The 18,559-nt window shown below is 39.9% G+C and overlaps 1 long non-coding RNA gene across 1 annotated transcript in view; it reads right to left on the bottom strand.

Moving 5' to 3' along the window:
- Positions 1-4,125: 4,125 nt before the first annotated feature.
- Positions 4,126-18,559, bottom strand: part of LOC122543062 — a 237,245-nt gene continuing 222,811 nt past the window's right edge. Inside the window, exon 4 of the long non-coding RNA XR_006309909.1 lies at positions 4,126-4,213. This is a non-coding gene — a long non-coding RNA (uncharacterized LOC122543062). The remainder of the gene's footprint in view (positions 4,214-18,559) is intronic.

Genomic DNA, 18,559 nt, shown 5'->3' with positions numbered 1-18,559 from the left:
TAAAATTAACCATCTTCCAGAGACCAGGCTGAGGTGAGCTCAGAGATCTCAGAGACTTGTAGGTCTGGAGCAGATTACAGAGGCGAATATGTGAAGGCAATTCAAAAAAACAGTGAAAATGCTCTAAGAAAAATAGGTTGCTTGATCGGAATCCAATGCAGGGGTCAGAAGGGAACAGAATTTGACTTAAGTGTGGACACCAGGAGCACAGCGGAACAGGGAGAGGGTAGATTGTTGGATGAAATAGGAAAGCAAGGAAGAAGACATGAGGAAAAAAAACAAAATGTATGAACCTCTGGAATAGGAGTAGATGTTGACCATTTGGCCCCTCGAGCCTGCTCTGCCAAGCAATAAGATCATGGGTGATCTGTTTACATTCCCACCTATCACTGATAACCTCTGATTGAAATGCCCAATAGAAATCTACCTACTTCTGCCTTGAAGAATATCAGTGTTTGAACTTCTGGCTTCTGAGGCAGAGATCCCGAGTCACACATACCTCTGAGAAATGAACATTCTCCTCAACTCCGTCCTGAAATATTGACCCTTGAACTTTTAAACAGTGCACACTAGTTCTGGACTGATCCACAAGAGGAATCAGCCTTTCCATGTCCACCTTGTCAACTGCAGTAAGGATCTTATACTTTGATCAAGTCATCCCTCAATCTCCTAAACTACAGCAGAAACAAGCCCAATCTATCCAACCTATATTGTCAAAAGACAACTTCATCACTCCAGGTATCAATCTAACAAACCCTCTCCAAAACATTTCCAACGCATTTGAGTCTTTATTTGAAAAAGGATCTAAAACCGCACACAGTTTTCAAACTATGTCTTGTACAACTGAAACATAACACCGGTACTTTTATATTCATTTCATTATGAAGAATAGCATCCTTTGCATCTTCTTAATTATGTATTGTACCTGCATACTGTTATGGACAAGGCCAGACCCCCTCAAAACATTTCAAGGAAGTAGCCCAGCCCCTAACTTGGCTGGTTGTTTTAAGTAGGTGTAACATGGATATTCCAGGAGGGATGCAGTTGGTCAAACCACTCAGTTTTAAACAAAACATAATTTATTTACAAGGTTACCGAATGAAACACAAGCAAAAGAGAACAGAATACCGAATAACTCAACCTCTCCGAAAACCCTACAGACTATTCCAACTTAATGATGCTGTTCCTGATACTTGCAGCAATTCCCATAATCACAGGCGTTTACAGGAGAGAAGTGGGAGAAAGAGTACCAGCATGGACCTGCTTCTTTGGGTTCAGCAGTTTTACAACTGCCTGACTGCTTTCAGAGAAAAGCTAGACAAGTGTTTTTTTTAAAACGTAGAAGCCTTTTTCCTGAGGCAGTATCTGTTAGCTATAATCAAATTGACCCTAAAACCCATCAACCCCAGGCATTTTAGAATCTGTGTCTTTTATGGTCTCTCTGGGAAGAAAAAGCCAAGCACAACATAACCTTGTTAAAGGAGCAGCATTATTACAGTACTAACTTATGTAACTACTGCACTAGAGCACCTAAATCTCTCTGCATTTCAAAATTCTCCATTTAAGTAAGAGAAACATAGAAAATGTGTGAAGGGGTAGGACATTCGGTCCTTCGAGCCTGCTCCCAATTCATTATGATCATAGCTGATCATGCAATTTCAGTATTCCACTCCCACTTTCTCTACATACCTCTTGTTTCCTTTAGCCGCAAGGGCCATGTCCAGCTCCCTTTTGACTGTTTCTAATGAGCTAGTCCCAACAAGAATTCCACAGGTTCACAATTCTCTGCGTGAAGAAATTCTTCCTCATCCTCTGATGGGTTTACCCCTTTTTTAAAACTGTGACCCCTGGTTCTGGATTTCCCCAATATCGGGAACATTCTTCCCACAGCCTGTCCTATCAGGATTGTATATGTTTCTATGAGATTCCCTCTCATTCTTCTCAATCCTATTCAGTGCTAGCTGAAGATGAATGGTCTGTTTCAAGACTTTGCTTGGCAGTGGTAGGGTCTAGGGAGTTTTTGCTAAGTTCCACAGAACAGCACTGTCATGTCATGCATCTCTGATTTTCTTCACAAAACCACTGTTGGCACCATGATTGTATGTGCTGTTTTGGTTTGGCAGTTCATCACCATCAGTCCTCTTTTCCATAGCTCAGTTTGAATCAACCTGTTCAGAGATGTTATTACACACCCTTTGGATTCTCATGCAGAACTCAAATGGCTCCAGCCAAAGACTGCGTAACATCATAAGAGCTTAATGTGACATGAGCATTAACTCCTTCAGAATTACCCTTGTACAAGAAGCATGATGGACATTCACTGTAATATCAGGATCAGGTGAAGGAGGGTCTCCATTTAAAATCCTATCTGCTGATCTGTGATAATGCAGTAAATATGCAGTGCTGTGTAGGAAGGCTGGGATAGCTTCTTTGGCCAAGACCCAGAGCTGGCTGGAACCAACTACGTCAAGCTGATGCAGGGAAACTGGAGAAGAGATTAAAAAATGAGAAAATAGGGAACATAAGCACCAAAGTCATTCAGATCAATTCCAGTCAGAACAGTACTTATTTTGTAGCTGTGGTATCTGTAGCATTGATTTTAAAATCCTAATGAGTGGTTTTGTGTGCAGACTGGTGTCTTGGAAAATGTATTTTTGACCCATAATATGTCAATAGAAAGTTTTTCCACTTGTTATTTTGCAAACACAAAAAATATGAGTGAAATTCTAGCTTCTTCTAACAGCTTTTCCTGACAGCTAGAAGACCTAAAAATGCTCGGAAATAGATTGCAAACCACAATTGCCCATTAAAGATCTGAAATATTGGTGCTACTGCAGGCAACTCAATTTGTAGATTGATGTCTTGCTGGTTGGATTTACTCAGATAACAGAAATACCAGTCAAACTTGGAAACAAAACTGTACCATTGTAATCAAAAAAGAAATTATCGGTTCATTAGTTCAGAGATCTATAAAATATCACTCATCCCTTCACTATGAGAAAAATAAAGCCCAACACATTGCTCATAGAAGTTGTCAACAAGGCTGTATGAGACACATGTCAATATGAAAATAGTGCACAACGAGCTTACTAGGTGAGAAATATATAACGTTTCACATTGCTTTACCAATATTAGAGGGTGGGGTCACTGTTCAATCCCCATGTACTGGGATAGCAGTTTCTGCTTCTGAGAAATTATTGACCATAGGCTAAGCATTAAGGCAATAAAAAGAATCTTGTTGAAAACACAAAGTGTATCTCTTCACAGCCTCATTGGAAACCTTCAGCAGGAGGTGGCAAAAGACTTCCTGACAATAGAGAATGTGCACACATGTAATTTGCCATCAGAAGGTAACAGAGAAGAACGACATATGAACAACACTGACAGAATATTGGGAGCGGGAGCTACTCCTTTGCTGTTGGGTATAGCTTGGAACAGTCAAGGCATGAGAGGCACAGGCTAAACAATAAAAAGATGACAGATTTTAATTTACAGTCCCTCAGACTAATTTTTCATCACCTTAGTTAAGTGAATTTGGGCTTAAGTGTTGACAGGATATCAACTCAGCATAAGATCAAAACAGCATGATCTTGGAATGTCTCAATTGACAGGGTAAACCTTAATCAATATGGGCTTCAGAGGGAGTGAAGAAGAGAACAGACAGATGTGGTTCAACAGCAGTAGCTGCACATTAAAACTGAAGTGTTTTGATTCATCATAACATCAGTCAAAAACCCTAGTGACAAGGAAGAGACAACAAGAAGGATATTGTGAGAAAGTGATAAGAGGTGAAAAGAGTGGTACAAATTGGTGAAGGTTGATTGAGTTGTTTTAAACAACCCGTTGGATGTCATGGACATAATTCGCCCCTCCTTGGAGGTCGCAAGAAGGGGAAATAATTAGGCATAGTTTGCCCTGAAAAGAAACTAATCTTCTCAACAGCTCAGCAATTAAGTATTTGAAGAGTGTGCCTATAGATGACTTTCTCACTTATTAGCATTAAGGACCCTTAACTGATCAATCAAGGAAGGTCGCAACTGTAACCTTCTGATCACCTGCCACCTCATTGGGCAAGAAAGGGACCTGATTTCCCGACTGTGAAATTATGTGACCTACCTGCTGAGTTGCAGAGGTTGGCAAGAGATGGAAGTTGGCAGTGGTGGATGACTGAAAGCTCTAACCCCTTCTCTTTCCTCTCACTGTGACTCCAATCCTATATAAAGAAGAAAAAATAAGTTTTTGTTTGGATAACCCAACTTTAAGATCCAGTAGATGCTGACCTCTGATTGGTTGCTGAAAATGTGTTGCTGGAAAAGCGCAGCAGGTCAGGCAGCATCCAAGGAGCAGGAGAATTGACATTTCGGGCATGAGCCCTTCTTCAGGAAAGAGGAAATTCCTGAAGAAGGGCTCATGCCCGAAACGTCGATTCTCCTGCTCCTTGGATGCTGCCTGACCTGCTGTGCTTTTCTAGCAACACGTTTTCAGCTCTGATCTCCAGCATCTGCAGTCCTCACTTTCTCCTCTGATTGGTTGGCAGGTTCTGAAGTCTGGCTCACCAGGGTAGAGGCCTGTGAAAGGGTAAGAAACTTGGCATTGTTTACCTGTCAGTCACAGAGTCACACAGCATGGAAACAGACCCTTTCGTCCAACTAGTCCATGCCAAACATAATCCCGAAATAAACTAGGCTCACCTGGCTGCTCCTGGCCCATATCCTTCCAAGTCTTTCCTATTCATGTACTTCGCAAAATGTTGTAATTATGCCCACATCTACCACTTCCTCAGGAAGTTCATTCACACGCAAACCACCCTCTGCGTAAAATATTTGCCCTTCATGTCATTTTTAAATCTCTCTCCCCTCATTTCAAAAATATGCCCCCTCATCTTGAAATCTCACATCCTAGGGAAAAAAAATACCTTTAACACTATCTGTACCCCTCATGATTTTATTCACTGTGTTGATAATGAATTCTTAGAGGTGACAGCGTGGTGCTGGAAAAGCACAGCAGGTCAGGCAGCATCCGAGGAGCAGGAGAATCGACATTTCAGACAAGAGCCCTTCATCAGGAATGAGGCTTGTGAGCCGAGGGGTTGGAGAGATAAATAGGAGGGGAGTGGGGCTGGCAGGAAGGTAGCTGAGATTGCGAAAGGTAGATGAGGGTGGGGGTAATGGTGATAGGTTAGAGATGAGGGTGGAGCGGACAGGTGCAAGAACGAAACTGGCAATTCCAAAACTTCATTTCAATTTGCTTGAAAGCAACTTCATGGAAAAACATTCTCAATATATTTATTCAATACACAGCAAAATGCAGTTTTTTTATGGATCCATAAAACAGTACTACATGTCCACCAGTGCCTAGGAACATACATATGCTTCAACAGAGAAACCAATTATTCCAGAATGCTACAGTCCCTAATAAAGACATGACAACTTCAACTTGGTTGCAAAATGAGTTGCTGCTTACACAAACTAATACACTTCCTTATCTACAATTAGTCTACTGTGCAAGAAATTGTAAGAATGCAACGACATGTTGCAATTACAGTGAAATGTGTTCCTGATAAGCATGTTTACGAACAGCTCTTCATGTCAGCTGCTAACTTTAGATAGATTTTCCTGTCGTACACTTTATCAATTGTACCTACGTAAATGTCAAATTTATTTTCAAGATGAGTAATCTGGTTGTGACACAGCAGCAAGTAAGTTGACAGACAGGGACAGAGAGACCCAAAACAGCCTGCAATATTTTGTTCCTTTTTTGTGAAAAACTGCACAGGTCTTGACAGCTAAGTAATCAACATATCTAACCTGACCACTCACTGTGAAAAATGACACAAGTATTTAAATAGTAGAAAAGTCAAGTGCAAGGATAGACAGTTCACAAAAAGATAATGCACCCTTGACTATTCTGCTCCTTGACCCTCTTCTTAAATTTCTTGCCTGAGGAATACTTCCAGGAGCAGCTGCATCAGCCCTTTAATGACGGAGCAAGCAGCCCATAATTTTGATAAAGACCAGCTAGTGGAGGAGAGCAGCTCCCAGCAATGCTGCCAAACAAGGAAATGCTCACCTTTGAAGACTATCTATGTAAGTACAGCATCCTGATCACAAAAATCAGAAAAGTTCCTTTCCTAGAGTTTGGCTTTCAAAAAGTCATCGCTTTTCAAGACCTATTAGCACTTATTTCACTGAATCTATCGTGAATATATTATGACAATAGCAGAGAAAAATTGTCTTCATTTCTAGAAATGATGGTCAACCTCCATTCTTGTTCCAAAGCTCCATCCAAGGCATTTGTGTCATCTCACAAAATTAAAAGTACCGCAAGATTTAAACAAAAACACAAAATGACACAGAAACTCAGCAAGCTAGTAGCACGTGTGGAGAGAGAAGCAGAGTTAAGAACTTTAGAATCGTAGAATTTTACTCAACCGAAGGAGGCCACTCGGCCCATTGTGTCTGTACTAGCTCCTGAAAGAGCTACCCAGCTAGTCCCATTCACCAGCCCTATCTCTGGTTTTCTTGTAATTAATCACTTTCAAATATACATCTAGCTCTATTTTGAAACCTCCCATTCCCATCTCCACCACTCTCTTTGGCAGCGAATCTAAATCCTCACAACATTCTGGGTAAATGGGTTTCTCCTCATCTCACTCCTCGCTTGCTTGCTGACAATCTTGAAATTGCAATCTCTACTTACTGATACACCTACTAATTGAAACAGATTATCCTTCTTTACCCTGTCAAAATTGTTCATAATTTTGAACATCCCAAAAGGGTCACATGTAAATCTTCTCTGCTCCAAGGAGAGGAAGCCTCCTTTCTCTAATCTTTCCTTTTATCTAAAATCCCTAATTTCTGGTATTATGCCAGTAATCCTCCTTTGCACTTTCTCCAGGGCTTTGACATGCTTCCTTAAATAATGTGCTCAGAACTGAACACAACACTCAAAATGATTTACAGAGGTATAGAATCACTTTCTTGCTTATACACTCTACACTTCTCAATTTATAAACCCAATGATCCCATAAACCTTCTTAACAATTCTTTTAACTGGCCTGGTCACCTTCAGACAATTATGCACTTGAACCCGAAAGTCTGCTCCTGTACTCCCCTTAAGACTATACCATTGAACATGTCTCGTTACTTCCAGTTTCTTCTACCAAAATGCAGTACCTCACATTTCTCTGCATTGAAATTCATCTGTCTGGTGTCTGTGTCTGTCCATTTGGCCAACTTGTCAATATCCCTCTGACGTCACTCATCTTCATCCTCACAATTCACTATTCTCTCTACCTTTGTATCATTTGCAAATTTAGAGATTTTGCCATCAACACCACCATCTCCAAATCGCTTATTTAAATCAGAAAAAGCAAGGGTCCCAACATTGATCCCTGGGGTCACCATTTTCAACTTGTCTCCAGTCTGAGAAATGCCCAACTATACCTATCCTCTGTTCCCTGCCTTTTAGCCAACTTCCAATCCATGCTAACAAGGACCCATCAATCCCAAACATTTCTAATTTGCGAACCGACCTGCCATATGACACCGTATCAAATGTTTTCTGAAAGTCTACATAAACAATATCCACAGCAATATTCTCATCCACTGCCTATGTCGACTCGGCAAAGAAATCAGCAAAATATGTCAGGCATGATCTGCCCTTTACAGGGTCATGTTAACTTTCTGGTATTAACTTTGTCTTCTCTGAGTCTATATTAATCCATCTCTTAATATGCCCCCCATCAGTTTTCCCACAATTGATGTCAAGGTGGCAGGTCAGTTGTTCTCAGTTTTGAATCCAACTCGGCTCTTCTTCTGAACTCATCACTATATTAATGGATTAGTTTTTTTTAGATTAGATTACTTACAGTGTGGAAAGTTTTGCTGGAGAAGAATATTTCATTTACATAATACAGTGCTTGGGAAAAAGACAAGTACAGTGTGGGTAAAAATTATTCCCCTAGGGAGTGATTGAAAGGGGCAAGGAAGCATTCCTCATCTCAAAGTGTGCATCATTTCATTATATCCTGGGTTACATGCCAATTAGCTGCCTCACGCCTAGTACAGTTCATTGCAGTATATTCATCTCATTTTATGTTTTATTCCTTCCGACATGAATGATTGTTTCTGGTACATGGCATTCCAATGCTGTTAGATGATATATTAATACTTATTACACAGCCCAGTTACATTTTTTACTCTTTGGTTGTATCTCTTCTATTAGAATTGGTGAGATTGCTTTGCAGTCTGATGTGATGAATTTATATCACTTTGTGATTTATTCAGAAAGTGTGCCTTTTCCTTTGAAAGGTGCCTTATGATACAGATTGACCCTTTTCACACAGAACTGATTTAATAACCCTAACACAGTAGGCACTGTAAAAGGTGATTGATTGTCTGTATAGAAATATTCCAGTTTAAGGGATTCTGCAGAGATTTAAAATATTATTTGTGTCAAATAATATGGACGTTATACATAAGACAATTAAAAACTGTACAGACTTCACACGTATCATATTTCAAGCATCATGTGACATGTCGCTGTGTTGAAAACAAGGCAATGTTTTGGAATGTGGAAAGTTTTCTCATAATCTAAATTGACAAAGCAGCTACATAATCTGTCCCCCACTCTAAAAAAGGACAGAAGGAAGGTCAGATTTATCCTGCATTCGGATCTACAGCCTGAAACTTGCAAAAACCTTGTAATCTGTGAACCCTCTTCATAAAATAAACTCTAATTTGGATTTATCTCAAGACATTTTTCGAATACCATTCAGATGAAATGGCTTCCATCTATTGTGAAGATAGATCCTCCAGGATCCAGGAAACAATTATGGTTGGTTGGGGGTGAATCTGACAAACTGAAATTGGAAGAAAGTGAGGACTGCAGATGCTGGAGATCAGAGCTTAAAAATGTGTTGCTGGAAAAGTGCAGCAGGTCAGGCAGCATCAAAGGAGAAGGAGAATCGACGTTTTGGGCATAAGCCCTTCTTCAGGAATGAGGAGGGTGTGCCAAGCAGGCTGAGATAAAAGGTAGGGAGGAGGGACTTGGGAGAGGGGCGTTGGGAATGCGATTGGTGGAAGGAGGTTAAGGTGAGGGTGATAGGCTGGAGAGGGCTTCTTCCCGACCTCTCCGCCCCCACCCCCTCTCCGGCCTATCACCCTCAGCTGAGGAAGAGATCGCTGGGCCTCTTGCTGAGATATTTGTATCATCAATAGTCATGGGTGAGGTGCCAGAAGACTGGAGGTTAACTAACATGGTTCCACTATTTAAGAAAAGTGGTAAGGAAAAGGCAGGGAACTATAGGCCTGTGAGCCTGACATTGGTGGTGGGAAAGTTGTTGCAGTAAGTCCTGAGGGACAGAACTTACATGTATTTGGATTGGCAAGGACTGATGAGGGATAGTCAACATGGCTTTGTGCATGAGAAATCATGGTCTCACTAACTTGATTGAGTTTTTTTGTAGAAGTAACAAAGAGCATTGATGAGGGCAGAGCAGTGGACATGATCTGTATGGACTTCAGTAAGGTATTTGACAAGGTTTCTCATGACAGACTGGTTAGACAGTTCAGAGCACACGGAATACAGGGAGAACTAGCTACTTGGATACAGAATTGGCTTGAAGGTGGAAGACAGAGGGTAGTGGAGGGTTGCTTTTCAGACTGGAGGCCTGTGACCAGCGGTGTCCCACAAGGATCAGTGTTCGGTCCACTCCTTTTCATCATTTATATCAATTATTTGGATGTGAACAAAGGTGGTATGGTTAGTAGGGTTGCAGACAACACCAAAATTGGAGGTGTAGTGGACAGCAAAGAAGGTTACCTCAGATTACAACAGGATCTGGACCAGATGGGCCAATGGGCTGAGAAGTGGCAGATGGAGTTTAATTGAAATAAATATGTGAGCTGCATTTTGGAAAGGCAAATCAGGAAAGGACTTATACACTTAATGGTATAAAGATTTGGGGAGTGTTGCTGAACAAAGAGGCCTTGGTTCAAAGTTCCTTGACAGTGGAGTTGTAGGTAGATAGGACAGTGAAGAGGGCATTTGGTATGTCTGCCTTTATTGGTCAGTGCATCAAGTATAGGAGTTCAGAGAATCAGAGAGTCCCTAGAGTGTGGAAACAGGCTATTAGGTCCAAACCAATCCTCCAAAGAGTAACCCACCCAGACTCATTCCCCTTCCCAATTACTCTACATTTACCCCTGACTAATGCACCTAACCTACACATTCCTGAACACTATGAACAATTTAGCATGGCCAATTCACCTGACCTGCACAACTTTGGATTGTGGGAGGAAACCGGAGCACCTGGAGGAAACCCTTGTAGACATGGGGAGAATGTGCAAACTCCACACAGACAGTCGCTTAAGGCTGGAAACAAACCTGGGTCTCTGGTGCTGTGAGGCAGCAATGCTAACCACTGAGCCACTGTGCCACCCCAGGGAGGTCATGTTGAGCCTGTATATGAATAGGAAGGGTTTAGAGGGATATGGGCCAGATGCTGGCAAATGGAACTCGACTTATTTAGGATACCTGATCGGCATGAACATGTTGGACTGAAGGGTCTGCTTCCGTGCTGTATAGCTCTATGACTCTATAACTCAAAGTCAACACTGGGAGTAATGCAATCCATTTTTTTGTGTAATGGCCATCCTTGAAAGGCAGAAATGCGAAGATACCTGACACAGCATAAGCAATGGTCAAAGCAAGATATGATTATGCCAAATGTACACCTGATGACTTATACAAAATACTTTTGATATATCACAAAAAACTGCCTTATATAGCAAGTTGGCTCTGCTTATGAAGCAAAATACAGTAATTCTGCACATATCAGAATTAAAGTACCTGCTGGTAGTCAACATGGATAAGGGTCCTAAAACTTATCAGATTTGATACACAAACCATTTTGTCACTATTGTTGAATTTAGCTAAAGTAGAGGAGTTAATGTGTTGATAGGGAAATTAGGCAAAGCTTCCTCATCTGTAGGGTGTTGTTTGCAGTGAAGCAGGGGGTCTATGTTGAAGCAAGTAGTGCAAGTGAGTTCCAGTTGTATCACTGGAAAAATAAATTGTTCCAAAAAGGAGGTATGGACTACAAAAACAAACTAGTTTATTACATTACACCCAATTTGTTGTCCTTGAAAATTCTCCTTATTTTCTTTACTGAATCTTTTGGATTTAATAGTTTCTCTCATGTAAGTCACTCATATCCTTTAAAATGTCTACCCCGTGATATGTCCTTTGTTTTGCTTTCCCTGATCACTGATTTTGCTTAGAAAATACAGGAAGATTAAATCATATTTCCAGAGGGTACTGATCAACTGCCTACATCTGTTGTTTCTTTGCAATTTTCAAGTTACTAATTTTAACTTCCCCTGTGAACTGATACCTGTGTATTATTTAAAGCAAGACTGCAGGTATTGTTAATTTTTTTTTTAAATATGTATCACAGTTTTAAACACTTATCCATGCCAAAGCCATAAAACATTGAAGTGCAGAGCATAGGCGATTTACACCACTCATGGCCTTGTTATAATGCAATTTTTGCATGCGCATTAGTTATAAAAAATGTAAGTCATATAAATCCTTTCTGAACCATTATTAAAGATTCCACACAGCTCTGTAGAATCTTTTCTTTGTACTTAACCCTATTTATCCAGACTGGACTTGAAGTTGAGCGATTTGTAATTTGATCCATGATATTTGTGTCAAATGCTGACAATTGTATCCTTGTTATTCCTTGAAAATGCAGTGATTTAAAGGTACATATCAATGTCATAGAACTGGTTGGATTTCCAATACATGCTGCTACTCCTTTCACTCAAGGATCACTGTCCAACACTTGCCTCAGTTTACGGCATTCTTGCTCTAAATCAAGAGAATATGAGTTCAGCTCCACTCTAGGATTTGAATATTTGGGCTAGTATGACACTCTAGGACATTAAGGGAGTGCTGTCTTGTCTGAGATACAATCATTCGGTTGAGACAATAAGTTTTCGGTCCTCTTTGCTTGTTCCCCTGCTCCATGTGGATGATGAAGATTCCATGGCCTTATTTCAAGAGAAACAATTAATTCTGACCAATATTGCAGCATTATCAAGGCATACAGCCCTGGTCAAAATGAAAAAAAAAGGTGAACTCCATTGGTTCCAGAACTAACAGGATTGGTAACGATTGAATGGGTTGGGATTTTTCTCTTTCATCAAGAGAAGAGTTGAGGAAGACGTCATTGGTCTCCTCAAAATAATGAATAAGTTGCACAGGGTATTATTTAGGCTCAATATGAACTTCCTCTCTTCTTACATCATCTAACAGCATCAGTATACCCATCTATTCTTTTTTTTCTGTCATGTACTGATCAACTACCCTTTCAATGACCTTTCTCCATGATTTGGTTTACATTTAAAAATGCTATCACATTATCCATTGACCCTGATGTAATAACTTCTCACTAATTTACTTTGACCACTTTTGAAGTTCTGCGATATAAAATATTCAGTGTCATTACTAAAACAAGCACATGTCTCTCAGTATCTATTTTATTCAAACCAGGTCAGTTCCTTGCATTATTTTCCCATATTGCTCCTTTAAACTATCATTCAGCAGTATTTCATTTAACTCCTCTTGCTGCACACTTCCCAAAGGGCTAAAGATTAGTGCTTTTAATGTCCTCCTCTAATATTTGCCAATGCCTCAAGCTACATCGAATACCATGACCACAATTGAACTACATCATGCACAATGAGGTGTATTGAGTGCATTATGATATATCAATACGAGGGTTAGACCAAGTGAACCCAACATCAAATATATTTCAGTTCTAATCTGCTACATGGTGCACTTTACTTCCTTCCTATTTTAGACAGCCAAGATTTGGATGGACTTTCAGTCACTGGCAACAGATATGACTTTATAATTTCCAGATGAGAAGAGGTTCTGAAGATGTAACTAACGTGCATTGTGAGGACAGATTCAATGCAACAGGATGCATTTATATAGTATTTGAAACAAGAGGCCTTTTTACAAACAGAATAGGAGAGTCGGTGCTGGATCATCGAAACAGATATTCAGATCAACTCACCTCAAAAAGATTTTTGAAGGTGAAGAAGTGATTGTTCTCCACTGGTTTATTCAAACACTTCAATCAATATGTATGTAGCTATCAGCAGCCAGCCATCTATATTGTGTTGTGTTATGTCCAACAGCTAGCCCACAATCTATCTTTAAGGGATATGCATTCATATGACCAGTTTCCTCCAAACAGGAAGGCAATGACCGAATGGTATTATTGCTGAACTGTTAATCCAGAGACCCAGGTAATCTTCGAATCCCATCATGGCAAATGGTGAAATTTGTATTCAATAAAAATTTGGAATCAAGAGTCTAGTAATGACCACAAAACCATTGCTGACTGTCCAAAAAACCCACCTGCTTCACTAATGTCCTTTCGGGAGGGAAACTGCTATCCTTACCTGGTCTGAACTACATGTGACTCCAGACACACAGCAAAGTAGTTGACTCTCAACTACCCCCTGGAATAGCCAATAAATGCTGGCCTCGCCAGCAATACCCTCTTGAATGAATAGAAAAAAATTCCAGTGTGTCATAACATGTGATCTGATAGTATAGAGGGCTCAGTCTCCATCTGACTGAGTCCTTTCCCAGCATGATATGTTGAGGGAAGCATGCTGCAGTTTACATCTAAATGCTTTGCTTCAGCCCAGAGACACAAACGCCTCCAACTGTAATAAAAGTAGATGCCAGTAGGAGTGAGAAAAATCGATGGAATATTTCAGTCCGACATTACACACATCTAGTGCTTTTATTAAAGGAGCAAACATAAGTATCATCTGATCAGATATGAATATTCTCCTGAAGGTAAAATGCCTATCACTATGTTAATGACAAATTATGAGGACAGAACAGATTTAGGTTAATAATGCTAGCTGATTAGAAAGAATCAATTCCCAGATACTGACATGATATTGCATCATATGGCAGTGCAGTGCGAAGCAGCAGCATCTGCTTGGAAAAAACTTATTTGCAGACATGTGGAAACCTCAATGAAGATTATGCAGCCCTGGATCACAAAATATTTGGAAGAGTCACAGCAAGAAATTCATTTGGGTAATCTGCAAATTCAATAATTAGGATGCAGGCTTACCTTCATTCCAGTTAAAGTTCAAGACCTATCAAGCTGTAGGCCCTGTATTGCTCTCAGGTAAGAATCCAAATTTCCCATTGTTCAATAAGTTAGCTACTGTCTTTTAAACAGTGACCTTCCTTTTCGACTAAAAGTAAGTTGGATCAGGTGGTGCCTGACAATGAACCATAGTTGACTTGCAAGCCATTCTAAGACATGAATGCTATGTGGGAAGTGGCCCACATTTCATCATTGCCCAATTATCCTTGCTCAAATCAAATCCTAGTAAGCAACAAACAATGTTTTCACACTGTATTGCTGCATTTTCATAAAAAACCAATGGAGAAGGGAGTACTATACCCTGTACAATTAATACATTGAAGGCAACTGTAAATGGCCAATTGTCTAACCATTCCAAAACATGGGACATTCTTCTTGAAGTACAGAAGACAATGAAAGAGAATGAAGCAAGAGAATGACTGCCACTGAGCACTGGACCAAAAATGAGAGTGAAAAATCCAGTCAGAAATACCTGTATCTGGATGTCAGCCAAAGTTTCTAAAATATGCAACCAGTCCATACTTTATGAAATCATTCCTGATCATACTGCGATGTAAAGGAACAGAAGCTAGCTCAGACCAATGCACAACATGCCAACCATGCATGCAGACAGTATGAAAGAAAACACCAATGGTGATGATGCAATGATGCTGAGAGACTGCAACCAGCAGTAAGAAGAACAACACATAGCTCTCCAGATATGTATGCAATCACCAGATCAGGACAGTTGTCAAACTTCCTTACTTGAGAAAGGATATACCAGCATTAGAGGGGGTGCAGAGAAGGTTCGGTTGATTCCAGAGTTGAGGGGGTTGGCTTATGAGGAGAGACTGAGTAGAATGGGATTATGTTCATTGGAATTTAGAAGAATGAGGGGGATCTTATAGACAATATAAAATTATGAAAGGAATAGATCAGATAGAAGTAGAGAGGATGTTTCCATGGTGGGTGAAACTAGATCAAGAGGGCAAAGCCTCAAAATTAGGAGGAGCAGATTTAAGGCTGAATTGAGAAGGAACTTCTTCAGCCAGACGGTTGTGAATCTGTAGAATTCCATGTCCAGTCAAGTAGTTGAGGCCTCCTCACTGAATGTCTTTAAAGCTAATTTTTTGAACTGTAAAAGAATGAAGGGTTTTGATGAGAGGGTGGGTAAGTGCAGCTGAGGCCACAAAAAGATCAGTTATGATCTTACTGAATGGTGATGTGGGCTCAAACGGCCAGATGGCCTATTCCTGCTCCTATTTCTTATGTTCTCCAAAATATTACATTTAAGTTTGCTAATCATATTGTTGCAAAGTTGGGTGGAGTAATTATGGATTACGAATTTGGTGTTTTGTAAAATTGTAGAATCATAAAATGGGGAAAGCATTGCGTGGTCCCTTTAAACATGGTGCTTCTTGATACCAATGGGAGGGTACGATGTTGGGGAGTATAAACCCAGGGCATTTTGAAAATGGTCAGAGCAACTGCTACCAAACAGCTGAGCAACTGCCATAGAGCCAGAGAGCTAATTGCCCATCTAACAACTTGCTCTAAAAGTAATAAGAAAGCATTCTCTATCAAAAGGTACCTTTTCCTGTAAAAGCAGTAAAAAGAAAGAATAAGACCCGGGAAATCAGCAGACAGAAGATTGAAGACAGTGGAGAAGTCAGAGACTGTATGGACTTGAGATTAAGTTAATGTAATGTTTAATGATTGTGTTATTGGAGCAGCATTTTTATGGAGTTGGGTGAAATAGTAATTAGTGGAAGAAAAGGATTTGTAATTGCTTTTATTTAGTGTTCTGTTAGGAAAATAAATTATTTTTCTTTACATAATGTAAATTAGGAGTTCTCTTTCACTCCTTCACACTCTTAACAGATGTCGAGGTGATGCGAGCTGTTGTGGGTGTTTGGTTTCAATTACTGAAGGGGTTCAGTCTCTGCACTGAATTCAGGAAACACTTGCTATCTTAAAGTGCACATACACTCTTTTGACTTTGTCACAATATCTTCTGAGCTTGAGGAAAACTTGGAGTGGGAGGGGAGGAATCCAGTGATCATAGTCCACACAAGTACCAGTGACAAAGGGAGGATGAGGAAAGAGTTTCTGCTGAGGGATTACGAGCACCTCAGGCCTAAATTAAAAATCAGAACTAAGAAGGTAATAGGCCGCATAATACTACCTGTGCCTTGTGCAAATTGACTTGGATAAACAAGATGAGAGAGGTGATTGTGTGCCTCAAGGATTTGTGTGGGAGTATGAATTCTGATTCATGGGCACCAACACCAGTATATGGGAAAGGCTCACTTGAACCATGTTGAGACCAAGATTGTGGCGAATCATACAACAAGGGTCGTAGATTGAACTTTAAATTAATTAATGAGGAGGAAGGGTTCCAATGAAGGGAATCTTAAATGAGAAAGAAACAGCAAGGTCCTTTGGATCAAACACCAAGTTGTTGTTGGCAGAAACCACTCTGGGCATCGAGTTTATTCAGCATATTTGGTGAGATAGGAAGCTACAGATTAATGAGGTGTGCTGTGCTTTTCAGAAGCAATAATCCCCCTTCATAAGCAACTTGCTGCTGTCTCTTGAGAAACTCAGCTTGACACCAGGGCAGATGAATAAAAGATGCGGTGAGTTGTTCCCAACATCAAGAAAGGCCTTGCTGAAATTGTCACATGACTCTGCCACAAATCTGACCGTGGCCAACATTATATACGCCCTATGAAAGATACCACCCAATTTCCCTTGCACAAAATTAATTTAAAACTGATTAATTTATACAATGGCTTTCTAAATGTCCATAATAATGGAGTCCAGCATTTTTCCACTGACAGATGTAAATCTAACTGGCTTCGAGTTTCCTGTTTTCTGTTACCTCTTTTCTTGAATGGAAATAGTCTTCAATTATGTCATGACCTCTCAATCCTTCCCACATTTATTCACGATACTATTACACATAACAATGAGACTCAGACGCCAACTAATTTGAATTCCAAGCCGAGTAATCTTCTTTGGTTGTGTGAAGCATAAAATCAAATTCTCACATTCCAAAAACTCAAGAATTCTCATCCAAATTCCATTCCAGACTCACTGATCCAAAGAGCAACCTCTAAACAAAGCTCGCCCTTGTTCGAAAAATATTTCAGTGCATGAGATCACATCAGCTGTTATCAGCATGTTACAGACACCAACAAGTGTGGACAGCATTGTCTCATCTTGCTCTTCTCATCAGTTTCTTCAATCAATGAAAAGTATTTTTTTTTATAGATATTTTTATTAGAAATTTAACATTTTTACAAGTTTACAAAAATAAACAAAACTCTCAAGTACAAACATTGATATACAATTAAATCTTAAATATATAATAGCCAAAATTTAACAAAAGAAAAATACCGAGAAAAAAAAACAAAACTCAACTAACCACTAATCTAACCTACAACTACCCAGAGTGAATATTTAAGTCTCTTACATTATTCAAATAAGAGAAAGAGAAAAAAAACAAAAAAACAATGGATAACATAGAAATTGGGTAGTGAGATACATGCTCGGAATGTGTTAACATCAAATGTAACAAAACCCGTATTCGTGCGGGATTCCTCTCCTAAGGGGCCCCGGACCAGCCAGGTTCGCAATCTCAATTAAATAAAAGCCCTTGTTAGGATAGCCAAAATATCTGTATTCATATAATTCAAGAAGGGCTGCCATATTTTAAAAATAATTCGGTCTTTCGGTGCACTATATTTGTAAGGACGTCAAGGGGAATACATTCCATAATTAATCTCTGCCAATTTGAAAGTCCAGGGGGGCCCTCAGCCACCCAGTTAACAAAATATTTTTCCTTGCACAGAAAGAGAGAATAGAAAATAGTCTCTTCCCGTGCATGTCCAGGGAGGAAAAGTTCGAAAAGCCCAAAAGGAGAGATACAGGGTCCACTTTAATTTCCGTTCTTAAAATTTCTGTCAGGGTACTTGCTACTTTAGTCCAGTATCTACGGATCTTATGACAGGTCCATAGGCAATGTACAAGAGTGCCCACCTCTATTTTACACTTGGGACACATTGGAGATGCTCTTGCCTTAAATTTTGCCACTCGATCCGGTGCTAGATGGGCCCTATGAAGTATCTTCAGCTGGATAGCCTGGGTTCTGTTACAGTTGGTGATTCTTCTGGCGTTTTCCCAAATGTCATTCCACGTTTCTATAGAGATTTCTAGTTCCAATTCCTGATCCCATGTTTTAAGCAGATTGTTCATATCTCCCGATACTTCATGTAGTAAATGATAAATGGTACTGATGGAGGATATCCCCATTGGCCGTAGCACTCTACATTCTCTATCTGATTTATAAAGACTATCTAATAA

Source organism: Chiloscyllium plagiosum, chromosome 42, assembly GCF_004010195.1.
Source record: "Chiloscyllium plagiosum isolate BGI_BamShark_2017 chromosome 42, ASM401019v2, whole genome shotgun sequence".
NCBI lineage: Eukaryota > Metazoa > Chordata > Chondrichthyes > Orectolobiformes > Hemiscylliidae > Chiloscyllium > Chiloscyllium plagiosum.
The sequence above is the reverse complement of the archived record's forward strand: the minus strand, read 5'-3'. Positions and strand labels throughout refer to the sequence as shown.